This window comes from Phyllobates terribilis, unplaced genomic scaffold (assembly GCF_046119375.1).
Source record: "Phyllobates terribilis strain yellow unplaced genomic scaffold, ASM4611937v1 Scaffold_499__1_contigs__length_1316695, whole genome shotgun sequence".
NCBI lineage: Eukaryota > Metazoa > Chordata > Amphibia > Anura > Dendrobatidae > Phyllobates > Phyllobates terribilis.
The window spans coordinates 981,441-993,738 of NW_027363259.1; the positions used below are offsets into that span (position 1 = coordinate 981,441).

Sequence of the window (12,298 nt, forward strand, 5' to 3'; positions counted from 1 at the left end):
TATCCTGCCTGCAGTAGATGGAATGTGGCAATGGAACGCTGGCTGCGCGTGTCATAATAGGCTCTGAGCCTTTATATACCTGTGCACAGCAGCAGCCACCTTCAGTCTGCTGCTGGACAGCCAGCAGCAGCAGCAGCAGGAGAGGTATGTAATCAGGAGCCCTCCTGCTAAGGGTAGACAGCTGCTCGTTCCACCCCACCCCCCGCCTTAATTGGTTCTCCTCCCTTCCAACGGTGTTGAGGCGGGTGGGAACAGCAGGGGGTGAAGGTGCTGTGTTTAAAGAGGTGGAGTTATGCAGATCTAAAACGCGTGGATTGCAGCAGCAGCAAGCCGAAAAGTGCAGGCATGTAAGGGATCTAGAGGTTGACAACATGTCTTCTTAACGGGAGTCCAGGAGCTCATCTCCACAAATGGACTTTTCAGGATCCTTGGGTGGCTCCGTAGTTTGAAACCAATTCTGGTTATCGCTTCTCGGCCTTTTGGCTAAGATCAAGTGTAGTATCTGTTCTTATCAGTTTAATATCTGATACGTCCCCTATCTGGGGACCATATATTAAATGGATTTTTAGAACAGGGAGATGGAAAAAGAGCTTGCTCTGTCCACTCCACGCATTGTCCTGGTATTGCAGTATCTCCAGGACCAGTGCACCCCTTCTTTAATGCAGTTTCTAAAATCAGAAAGAATTGAATTCAATGTTTTTTGTTCATTTTGCTTGTTTGTCGGATTTTGGGATGGACTCTTTGGCTTTGCTTTTCTTCTCCTCATTGGATTTTTTATGTTCAAAGTTGCAGAAGCCAGATTACAAGCTCATTTTGGTTCAACTTCAGCAACTGTGCATTGCATTGCCATGTAATGTGATGCAATGCTATCTTTCTAGCTCTCCCTTTTTACTTCCTTTTGGATAAACAGACATATTAGGCAAGCATTTTGGAGCTTTCACCTAAATAACTACAGGTGGTGAGATAAGCTGCACAATATAATTGACCTTTCAGTATATTGTTGCACACACACCATCTATTTAGCAAATGCCCTTGTTATCAACAGCAGCCTTTTAAACTCACCTGAGCTAACAGGTATGTGCGCTGGTTACTCTGCTGCGCTTAAAATTTCTTTTTTGGTTTGCTACAATGCCTTTTCTGAAACGTTGTCTCCTTCTGCTGGAACACTGACTTCTTTCATTTAATGCCTGCAGACTATAAAAGAGAACCCAACCCAAAAAGTTTGGTTGATTAGTCTGTGGCATTCTGTTAAACTGTTGCTTATGGCGGTCTCTGTGAGCTTCTCAGCGACATTCAGCCAGCCAGGTATCCTGCCTGCAGTAGATGGAATGTGGCAATGGAACGCTGGCTGCGCGTGTCATAATAGGCTCTGAGCCTTTATATACCTGTGCACAGCAGCAGCCACCTTCAGTCTGCTGCTGGACAGCCAGCAGCAGCGGCAGCAGGAGAGGTATGTAATCAGGAGCCCTCCTGCTAAGGGTAGACAGCTGCTCGTTCCACCCCACCCCCCGCCTTAATTGGTTCTCCTCCCTTCCAACGGTGTTGAGGCGGGTGGGAACAGCAGGGGGTGAAGGTGCTGTGTTTAAAGAGGTGGAGTTATGCAGATCTAAAACGCGTGGATTGCAGCAGCAGCAAGCCGAAAAGTGCAGGCATGTAAGGGATCTAGAGGTTGACAACATGTCTTCTTAACGGGAGTCCAGGAGCTCATCTCCACAAATGGACTTTTCAGGATCCTTGGGTGGCTCCGTAGTTTGAAACCAATTCTGGTTATCGCTTCTCGGCCTTTTGGCACGATCTGTAGTGGGTTGTGACATTGGGCTGAAGGTTACTGTGGTGGCAGAACCGATTCTTGGCCTTTGGAGATATCCAGTGCTGCTTTTGGGAATCGGTGCTAAAGCTGCAGTGCCTTTTCTTTACGGAGGACGGTGTGTTGGAGGGAGGACGAACTTCGTGGAGGCTGCGATCCGTGTGTGATATTTTCCTTGGTATCTGGAAAAGAAGAGGAAAATCATGGAGACAAGGAGAAACCCTGGAGGAAGGAAGGAGAATCAAGCAAGCAACCCGAATGATTATTTCTCGGAGGAGCATCCGCTGAAGGACACCATCAGGTTCGTGGTTGCTCCTGACCACCGGCAGGTGAAAGATTCTCAATTTATTTTCAATGTTATTTGTAAGCTCTTGAAGATCGACAAGGAGCATCTTTTTTGCTTTCAATCTTTTTTTTCTCGAGGACTTTATGATGTTACGCTTAATAAAGCCTCGCAGTGTGAAAGTGCCTACGCTCTTTATGAAGTAAATAAAGAGAAGGTAGAGCTGGAGGGGGTGAAAGTAATCCCCTCTTTTCAGTTTTCAATGAAAGTACTGACGATTCATTTGTTTAGTCCATTTATTACAGACTCTGAGGTTGAAAGTTACCTATCAATGTATTGTGACAAAATCATCCCTAAGAGACGCGGGGAAACACAGTTTGGAGTGTGGAACGGGAAACGTGTGTATGTGGTATCATTTAGGAAGAACCCGAATGAGGAGGGGGGCGTGTCCAGACCTCCGCCGCAGGTTTATATCAACCATAGCCGCGGTTATTTATTCTTCCCAGGGATGCCACACTACTGCCGTGTGTGTAAAAAATATGGACATCTGGATGCAGAATGTAACAAGTGTTTTAGTTGCATGGGTACTCCTCACCAGATGGATGAGTGCCCTAAAAATAAGAAAAAGGATGTAGAGGAGATGGACACATCGCCTGAAGAACAGCAACAAGAAGCTAAAGACGATGTGGAAGCAGGCATTGCTGCTGAAGAGGAAAAAGGGGAAGAGGAGAAAGAAAGGAGTGAGAAGGAGGAGACAGAAAGAAAGAGAAAAGAGGAAGAGGAGGGACGGGCAATGAAGGAGAAGAAGAAGGAGGAACGGGTTAAAAAATCACAAGAAGAAGAGGAAAGGAAGTTGGAAGAAAGGAAGAGAAAGAAGGAAGAGGAAAAACAGAAGAGGATAGAGGACATAGAAAAAAGGGCCATGGAGATAAAGAAACAGATGGAAAGGAAAAAGAGAGAAGAGCAGAAGAAAGAAGATAAGAAGAAAGAAGATAAGAATGAAAAGAAGAAGATAGAAGAACAGAAGAAAGAAGATCAGAAGAGAGAAGAGAAGAGTCAAATGTTGCAAGAAATTTCTCCACTAAGTAAAGGGAGTAGTTGTGGAGGGGAAAGTGATATTCCAGAAGTAGTGGAGTCCACTCCTACTAATTCCCTGTCGCAGAGCTTACCTTGCGCGCAGGTACAAATGGACTGCACAGAAAAATCTCTAAAAAGAAGTGTGGATAGAAGTGATAATGAAGGAATACCATGTGGTGGGAAAGTAAAGGCATTAGAAGCAACAAGTCTGCTGGGGAGTGTGTCATCTTCGGATGTATCAGATCTGGAGGTAGACCCATCTTCTCCGGCAGTAGAGAATGAGGGCGGAGGGAAGAGCCCTGCACTAAATGTTAGAAGATGATCCGCTCAATGTCCCTGAATGTTCAGGGGTTTAACGACCTATATAAGAGAACTGCTTTATATGATTTTTTAAATAATGAAAATATTGATTTTATCTTTCTACAAGAATGTAATTTGACAAAAAAAATAAGCTATGAATATTTACAGGGTATATGGAAGGGTAACTTATGCTTTTCTGGTGGGAACGAGTCAAAAAGTGATGGTGTGGGGTTTTTATGCTCTAAAGATTGGGAGATTGTAAATTATGAAGAGATATACCCTGGGAGGATTTTAAGAATTGATGTGCAGAAAAATGGGAAGAAAGTGAGGTGTTTTAATGTGTATGCAAATGCAGAAAAAGCCTTGAGATTACATTTGTTTGAACTGTTGCAGCTGTTTTTACCTGGAGTAGATCCATTAGTTTTAGGTGGGGATTTTAATTGTCATTTAAAAAATGTAAAAGATGGGTCAGCTTCATGTCTTAGAAATATTTTAGCAGCTTTTAATCTTAAAGATACATGGGCATTAGATGGACAAAAAAAGGAGCATGAAGTCACTTGGGTGGGGAGAGGTGTTTCATCCAGAATAGATTATATTTTTATATCTCAAGCCCTAACATGCTCAGGTTTTAAAACGCATTCAACACCTTTTTCAGATCATAAAATAATAGAATGTAGTTTTAAAATAGAATCAGATGTGGATAAAAGACCGTCACACTGGAAATTTAATGTATCCCTACTACAAGACGAGGTGGTTATGGAAGGTTTTAAAAAGCTGTATGAAAAACTGAAGCTAAAAAAAACGTTTTTTAAATCTATTTTTAATTGGTGGGATTTTGTCAAGAAGGAGGTAAAAATATTTTTTATTAAAGAAGGAAAGAAGAAAGCTGCTGCAAAACGTATTTTTTATAATGATCTTAATGCTAAACTGCAATGTTTTTTTCACCTCGAAAATAACGGATGTGATCTGCAGGAGGCGATCCGAACAACAAAAGAAAAGATCCAAAACTGCCTGAAAGAAAAAGGTAAAGAAATTATTTTTAATTCCCGAGTAAAAGTTTTAGACGAGGATGAAAAATGCACAAAATTCTTTTTTAAAAAAATATGTGACAAGAAGGATTATATGAAGGTTTTGGAAGGAGAAACAAGTTTGGAGGGGAAGAAGATGAAAGCAAAAGAATTTTATGATGATTTATTTTCTGTTAAAAACACGGATGTGTCTCTAAAAAAACATTTTTTAGAAGGACTGGAAAAAAATTTTAATGCGGAAGATAAATCTTTTTTAATAGGGAATTTTACTAAAGAGGAAGTTTTTAATACAATTAATACGCTACAAAATAACAAAACGCCAGGAGCAGATGGACTACCTGTTGAATTTTACAAGTGTTTATGGGAGATCATGGGTGAGGATTTTTATGAAGTAATTTTAGAAGCAGAAGCATCTTTTAGTGTCCCAGAGTCGTGGTGGGAGGGTCTTATTGTTTTATTATTTAAGAAAGGAAATAAAGAACTGATTAAAAATTGGAGACCAATAACCCTTTTAAATACGGACTGTAAGGTATATGCAAAGTTACTAGCAAATAGATTAAAAAAGGTAATCGGCTCAGTAATAGAAGTGGATCAGACGTGTGCAGTGCCAAATCGGAGAATCAGCGACTCATTGATTTTAATCAGGGATGTTTTATGGGATGTTTTAGACAGAAAACAAAAGCTTGCTCTAATTACTTTGGATTTTGAAAAAGCGTACGATAGAGTTGCCCATGATTTTTTATTTGCAGTTTTAGAGAAAATGGGATGCCCGGATGTTTTTAGCAAACGTATTAAATCTCTTTACAAATCATGTTTTAGCAAAATATCTATTAATGGTTTTTTATCTGATAATGTAAAAATAAACTGTGGCGTTAAACAGGGGTGTCCCTTATCCCCTATTCTTTTTATTTGTGCAATTGAACCACTTTTAGCAGCTTTTAGGAGAGATAAGGTAATCAATGGTTTTTTTATTCCCGGGAGTTGCAATGAACAAGTTAAAGTGGTGGCATATATGGATGATGTGACGGTTTTAGTTAAAGACACTAGAAGCATGAACAGAGCCATAAGAACAGTGGATTGGTTTGGGGGCGCATCGGGTTTTAAAATTAACATGGAAAAATCTGGTATTTTAACTGTTGGTGATTTTATTGTAGATTCTGAGTGTAAATTAACAAGAATGAATGAAGTAAAAATTTTAGGTATTTATTTCTCAGAGTCAGGTGGTAATGTAAGAAATTGGGAGTCTCTGCTGGAAAGAGTTAAGAAAAAGATTACTTTCTGGCAGTTGAGAGATCTTACCCTGGAAGGAAAAATTTTAATTATTAGACAGGTTTTACTCCCAATGTTTTTATATGTCTCAACAGTTTTTATCCCCCAAAATAATATCATGAAGAGAGTTATTAAGGTATGTTTTAATTTTTTATGGAGATCCAAGATGGAAAGAGTAAAGAGAGAGGAGATATATAAATCAAAGAAAAAAGGTGGGAAAGGTTTTCCGGATATTAGGTCCTTTTTATATGCAAAGTATGTAGCGAACTGTGTATGCACTTTATTAGGACCAGGCTCTAAGCTAAAGTTGTTTTCTATATATAATTTAGGTTTCTATATTAGAAATTATAAATGGTTGGAGATGTCTCTAAATAGGCCTTATAGGTTTTTACCTCCAGGAAATTATATTGTTTTAGAAAAAATTTTAAGAGATTTTAAACTTAAGATGGTCGAAATAAATGTTCTTAAATGCCATAAAAAAATCCTAAAAATCCTGGAAGAGAGAATAGGTATCAGTCCTGTGGAACTTTTTTCATTCAAAATTGTGGAAAGAATCTGGATGAATGTAAATTATAGTGTGTTATCTAATGAACACAGGGATTTACTCTGGTGTATAGTAAAAGACTGCCTGCCAACCCGTGAGTTCCAACACAGGCGTGGGTTGGTAAGATCTGAAGTGTGCCCAAGATCCAGGTGTGGGAATAGTGAAACACCCATGCACATCTTCTGGAATTGTAATTTTGCACAGACAATATGGAGGAAAGTGTGCAATATAGTGAGAGCTGTGAGTACTGTTAATTTTTTGGATTTTAACAGAGTATTTTATGGGATGGGGATAAGAGAGGAGGATTTTAAAATTGTATGGATTATTATTGCATGTGTGAAGGCGGCATTGTGGAAAGCAAGGAACATTTTAGTGTTTAAACATAAGGAAGTAACAGTCGACCAGTGTATTAAATTATGTCTAAGTTATTTGTACATGTATTTCTGGAGGGACAAAATGACGCTTGGCAAGGTGAAAGCAAATGAGAAATGGAAACAATGTAAATGGAATGAACTTACCTTGTAAGCTTTGATTTTTTGAAAACCTGTGGAAAAACAAAAAAAGAAAAACAAAAACAAACAAAAAAAAATAGCCAAAACTATATAATTTTTAAAAAAAAAAAAAGAGGGAAAAAATAAATAAATATATATATATAAAAGAAAAAGAAAATAAAAGATTTGGAGAAGTATTAAAATTGGTAGAATGCACGATGATGGATTTGAGTCTTCTTATCTTTTTGTTGATTCCAAGGCTTTGTAATCTGAGTGTAAAAAAAAAAAAAAAAAAAAAAAAAAAAAAAATCTGTTCTTATCAGTTTAATATCTGATACGTCCCCTATCTGGGGACCATATATTAAATGGATTTTTAGAACAGGGAGATGGAAAAAGAGCTTGCTCTGTCCACTCCACGCATTGACCTGGTATTGCAGTATCTCCAGGACCGGTGCACCCCTTCTTTAATGCAGTTTCTAAAATCAGAAAGAATTGAATTCAATGTTTTTTGTTCATTTTGCTTGTTTGTCGGATTTTGGGATGGACTCTTTGGCTTTGCTTTTCTTCTCCTCATTGGATTTTTCATGTTCAAAGTTGCAGAAGCCAGATGACAAGCTCATTTTGGTTCAACTTCAGCAACTGTGCATTGCATTGCCATGTAATGTAATGAAATGCTATCTTTCTAGCTCTCCCTTTTTACTTCCTTTTGGATAAACAGACATATTAGGCAAGCATTTTGGAGCTTTCACCTAAATAACTACAGGTGGTGAGATAAGCTGCACAATATAATTGACCTTTCAGTATATTGTTGCACACACACCATCTATTTAGCAAATGCCCTTGTTATCAACAGCAGCCTTTTAAACTCACCTGAGCTAACAGGTATGTGCGCTGGTTACTCTGCTGCGCTTAAAATTTCTTTTTTGGTTTGCTACAATGCCTTTTCTGAAACGTTGTCTCCCTCTGCTGGAACACTGACTTCTTTCATTTAATGCCTGCAGACTATAAAAGAGAACCCAACCCAAAAAGTTTGGTTGATTAGTCTGTGGCATTCTGTTAAACTGTTGCTTATGGCGGTCTCTGTGAGCTTCTCAGCGACATTCAGCCAGCCAGGTATCCTGCCTGCAGTAGATGGAATGTGGCAATGGAACGCTGGCTGCGCGTGTCATAATAGGCTCTGAGCCTTTATATACCTGTGCACAGCAGCAGCCACCTTCAGTCTGCTGCTGGACAGCCAGCAGCAGCAGCAGCAGCAGGAGAGGTATGTAATCAGCAGCCCTCCTGCTAAGGGTAGACAGCTGCTCGTTCCACCCCACCCCCCGCCTTAATTGGTTCTCCTCCCTTCCAACGGTGTTGAGGCGGGTGGGAACAGCAGGGGGTGAAGGTGCTGTGTTTAAAGAGGTGGAGTTATGCAGATCTAAAACGCGTGGATTGCAGCAGCAGCAAGCCGAAAAGTGCAGGCATGTAAGGGATCTAGAGGTTGACAACATGTCTTCTTAACGGGAGTCCAGGAGCTCATCTCCACAAATGGACTTTTCAGGATCCTTGGGTGGCTCCGTAGTTTGAAACCAATTCTGGTTATCGCTTCTCGGCCTTTTGGCTAAGATCAAGTGTAGTATCTGTTCTTATCAGTTTAATATCTGATACGTCCCCTATCTGGGGACCATATATTAAATGGATTTTTAGAACAGGGAGATGGAAAAAGAGCTTGCTCTGTCCACTCCACGCATTGACCTGGTATTGCAGTATCTCCAGGACCGGTGCACCCCTTCTTTAATGCAGTTTCTAAAATCAGAAAGAATTGAATTCAATGTTTTTTGTTCATTTTGCTTGTTTGTCGGATTTTGGGATGGACTCTTTGGCTTTGCTTTTCTTCTCCTCATTGGATTTTTCATGTTCAAAGTTGCAGAAGCCAGATTACAAGCTCATTTTGGTTCAACTTCAGCAACTGTGCATTGCATTGCCATGTAATGTAATGAAATGCTATCTTTCTAGCTCTCCCTTTTTACTTCCTTTTGGATAAACAGACATATTAGGCAAGCATTTTGGAGCTTTCACCTAAATAACTACAGGTGGTGAGATAAGCTGCACAATATAATTGACCTTTCAGTATATTGTTGCACACACACCATCTATTTAGCAAATGCCCTTGTTATCAACAGCAGCCTTTTAAACTCACCTGAGCTAACAGGTATGTGCGCTGGTTACTCTGCTGCGCTTAAAATTTCTTTTTTGGTTTGCTACAATGCCTTTTCTGAAACGTTGTCTCCCTCTGCTGGAACACTGACTTCTTTCATTTAATGCCTGCAGACTATAAAAGAGAACCCAACCCAAAAAGTTTGGTTGATTAGTCTGTGGCATTCTGTTAAACTGTTGCTTATGGCGGTCTCTGTGAGCTTCTCAGCGACATTCAGCCAGCCAGGTATCCTGCCTGCAGTAGATGGAATGTGGCAATGGAACGCTGGCTGCGCGTGTCATAATAGGCTCTGAGCCTTTATATACCTGTGCACAGCAGCAGCCACCTTCAGTCTGCTGCTGGACAGCCAGCAGCAGCAGCAGCAGCAGGAGAGGTATGTAATCAGCAGCCCTCCTGCTAAGGGTAGACAGCTGCTCGTTCCACCCCACCCCCCGCCTTAATTGGTTCTCCTCCCTTCCAACGGTGTTGAGGCGGGTGGGAACAGCAGGGGGTGAAGGTGCTGTGTTTAAAGAGGTGGAGTTATGCAGATCTAAAACGCGTGGATTGCAGCAGCAGCAAGCCGAAAAGTGCAGGCATGTAAGGGATCTAGAGGTTGACAACATGTCTTCTTAACGGGAGTCCAGGAGCTCATCTCCACAAATGGACTTTTCAGGATCCTTGGGTGGCTCCGTAGTTTGAAACCAATTCTGGTTATCGCTTCTCGGCCTTTTGGCTAAGATCAAGTGTAGTATCTGTTCTTATCACTTTAATATCTGATACGTCCCCTATCTGGGGACCATATATTAAATGGATTTTTAGAACAGGGAGATGGAAAAAGAGCTTGCTCTGTCCACTCCACGCATTGACCTGGTATTGCAGTATCTCCAGGACCGGTGCACCCCTTCTTTAATGCAGTTTCTAAAATCAGAAAGAATTGAATTCAATGTTTTTTGTTCATTTTGCTTGTTTGTCGGATTTTGGGATGGACTCTTTGGCTTTGCTTTTCTTCTCCTCATTGGATTTTTCATGTTCAAAGTTGCAGAAGCCAGATTACAAGCTCATTTTGGTTCAACTTCAGCAACTGTGCATTGCATTGCCATGTAATGTAATGAAATGCTATCTTTCTAGCTCTCCCTTTTTACTTCCTTTTGGATAAACAGACATATTAGGCAAGCATTTTGGAGCTTTCACCTAAATAACTACATGTGGTGAGATAAGCTGCACAATATAATTGACCTTTCAGTATATTGTTGCACACACACCATCTATTTAGCAAATGCCCTTGTTATCAACAGCAGCCTTTTAAACTCACCTGAGCTAACAGGTATGTGCGCTGGTTACTCTGCTGCGCTTAAAATTTCTTTTTTGGTTTGCTACAATGCCTTTTCTGAAACGTTGTCTCCCTCTGCTGGAACACTGACTTCTTTCATTTAATGCCTGCAGACTATAAAAGAGAACCCAACCCAAAAAGTTTGGTTGATTAGTCTGTGGCATTCTGTTAAACTGTTGCTTATGGCGGTCTCTGTGAGCTTCTCAGCGACATTCAGCCAGCCAGGTATCCTGCCTGCAGTAGATGGAATGTGGCAATGGAACGCTGGCTGCGCGTGTCATAATAGGCTCTGAGCCTTTATATACCTGTGCACAGCAGCAGCCACCTTCAGTCTGCTGCTGGACAGCCAGCAGCAGCAGCAGCAGCAGCAGGAGAGGTATGTAATCAGCAGCCCTCCTGCTAAGGGTAGACAGCTGCTCGTTCCACCCCACCCCCCGCCTTAATTGGTTCTCCTCCCTTCCAACGGTGTTGAGGCGGGTGGGAACAGCAGGGGGTGAAGGTGCTGTGTTTAAAGAGGTGGAGTTATGCAGATCTAAAACGCGTGGATTGCAGCAGCAGCAAGCCGAAAAGTGCAGGCATGTAAGGGATCTAGAGGTTGACAACATGTCTTCTTAACGGGAGTCCAGGAGCTCATCTCCACAAATGGACTTTTCAGGATCCTTGGGTGGCTCCGTAGTTTGAAACCAATTCTGGTTATCGCTTCTCGGCCTTTTGGCTAAGATCAAGTGTAGTATCTGTTCTTATCAGTTTAATATCTGATACGTCCCCTATCTGGGGACCATATATTAAATGGATTTTTAGAACAGGGAGATGGAAAAAAAGCTTGCTCTGTCCACTCCACGCATTGACCTGGTATTGCAGTATCTCCAGGACCGGTGCACCCCTTCTTTAATGCAGTTTCTAAAATCAGAAAGAATTGAATTCAATGTTTTTTGTTCATTTTGCTTGTTTGTCGGATTTTGGGATGGACTCTTTGGCTTTGCTTTTCTTCTCCTCATTGGATTTTTCATGTTCAAAGTTGCAGAAGCCAGATTACAAGCTCATTTTGGTTCAACTTCAGCAACTGTGCATTGCATTGCCATGTAATGTAATGAAATGCTATCTTTCTAGCTCTCCCTTTTTACTTCCTTTTGGATAAACAGACATATTAGGCAAGCATTTTGGAGCTTTCACCTAAATAACTACAGGTGGTGAGATAAGCTGCACAATATAATTGACCTTTCAGTATATTGTTGCACACACACCATCTATTTAGCAAATGCCCTTGTTATCAACAGCAGCCTTTTAAACTCACCTGAGCTAACAGGTATGTGCGCTGGTTACTCTGCTGCGCTTAAAATTTCTTTTTTGGTTTGCTACAATGCCTTTTCTGAAACGTTGTCTCCCTCTGCTGGAACACTGACTTCTTTCATTTAATGCCTGCAGACTATAAAAGAGAACCCAACCCAAAAAGTTTGGTTGATTAGTCTGTGGCATTCTGTTAAACTGTTGCTTATGGCGGTCTCTGTGAGCTTCTCAGCGACATTCAGCCAGCCAGGTATCCTGCCTGCAGTAGATGGAATGTGGCAATGGAACGCTGGCTACGCGTGTCATAATAGGCTCTGAGCCTTTATATACCTGTGCACAGCAGCAGCCACCTTCAGTCTGCTGCTGGACAGCCAGCAGCAGCAGCAGCAGCAGGAGAGGTATGTAATCAGCAGCCCTCCTGCTAAGGGTAGACAGCTGCTCGTTCCACCCCACCCCCCGCCTTAATTGGTTCTCCTCCCTTCCAACGGTGTTGAGGCGGGTGGGAACAGCAGGGGGTGAAGGTGCTGTGTTTAAAGAGGTGGAGTTATGCAGATCTAAAACGCGTGGATTGCAGCAGCAGCAAGCCGAAAAGTGCAGGCATGTAAGGGATCTAGAGGTTGACAACATGTCTTCTTAACGGGAGTCCAGGAGCTCATCTCCACAAATGGACTTTTCAGGATCCTTGGGTGGCTCCGTAGTTTGAAAC

General features: G+C 41.4%; 4 non-coding genes and 1 pseudogene across 4 annotated transcripts; all 5 read left to right on the forward strand.

Moving 5' to 3' along the window:
* Positions 1-463: 463 nt before the first annotated feature.
* LOC141230655 (U2 spliceosomal RNA) lies at positions 464-654 on the forward strand. Its single transcript, XR_012297109.1, has one exon. It is a non-coding gene; the product is annotated as a U2 spliceosomal RNA (small nuclear RNA).
* A 6,382-nt stretch (positions 655-7,036) lies between these two features.
* LOC141230335 (U2 spliceosomal RNA) lies at positions 7,037-7,261 on the forward strand (annotated as a pseudogene).
* Positions 7,262-8,379: 1,118 nt separating this feature from the next.
* On the forward strand, positions 8,380-8,570 carry LOC141230801 (U2 spliceosomal RNA). The gene has a single exon (XR_012297253.1). It is a non-coding gene; the product is annotated as a U2 spliceosomal RNA (small nuclear RNA).
* A 1,118-nt stretch (positions 8,571-9,688) lies between these two features.
* LOC141230247 (U2 spliceosomal RNA) lies at positions 9,689-9,879 on the forward strand. Its single transcript, XR_012296800.1, has one exon. It is a non-coding gene; the product is annotated as a U2 spliceosomal RNA (small nuclear RNA).
* Positions 9,880-11,000: 1,121 nt separating this feature from the next.
* On the forward strand, positions 11,001-11,191 carry LOC141230179 (U2 spliceosomal RNA). Its single transcript, XR_012296735.1, has one exon. It is a non-coding gene; the product is annotated as a U2 spliceosomal RNA (small nuclear RNA).
* The last annotated feature ends 1,107 nt before the right edge of the window (positions 11,192-12,298 follow it).